This window comes from Eurypyga helias, unplaced genomic scaffold (assembly GCF_000690775.1).
Source record: "Eurypyga helias isolate BGI_N326 unplaced genomic scaffold, ASM69077v1 scaffold42623, whole genome shotgun sequence".
In the NCBI taxonomy this organism is placed as follows: Eukaryota; Metazoa; Chordata; class Aves; order Eurypygiformes; family Eurypygidae; genus Eurypyga; species Eurypyga helias.
In genome coordinates, this window is record NW_010240041.1 from 1 (window position 1) to 268 (window position 268).

Here is a 268-nt window from a genome sequence, read left to right on the forward strand (position 1 = left end):
AGGGGAAGGCCCAGCGCACACTACCCATGGCCCCTGCCACACGCCACGACCAGCCCCTCTCCCCAGCAACCACACGGTGCTCAACAGAGCTTCCTCAGCGCCGCCATTGCCGAGCGGCACCTGCGCATGTGCACCCCTCCCTGTCAGTGAGCGGGAGAAACCCACCGCGGAGGCACAGTAGCCAATCCAATATCAGAGTGCCTTGTGACTGACATGGGGAATGCGCCACGTATCGACTTATCAGAGGAAAGGCGGTGCCAGAGTAGCC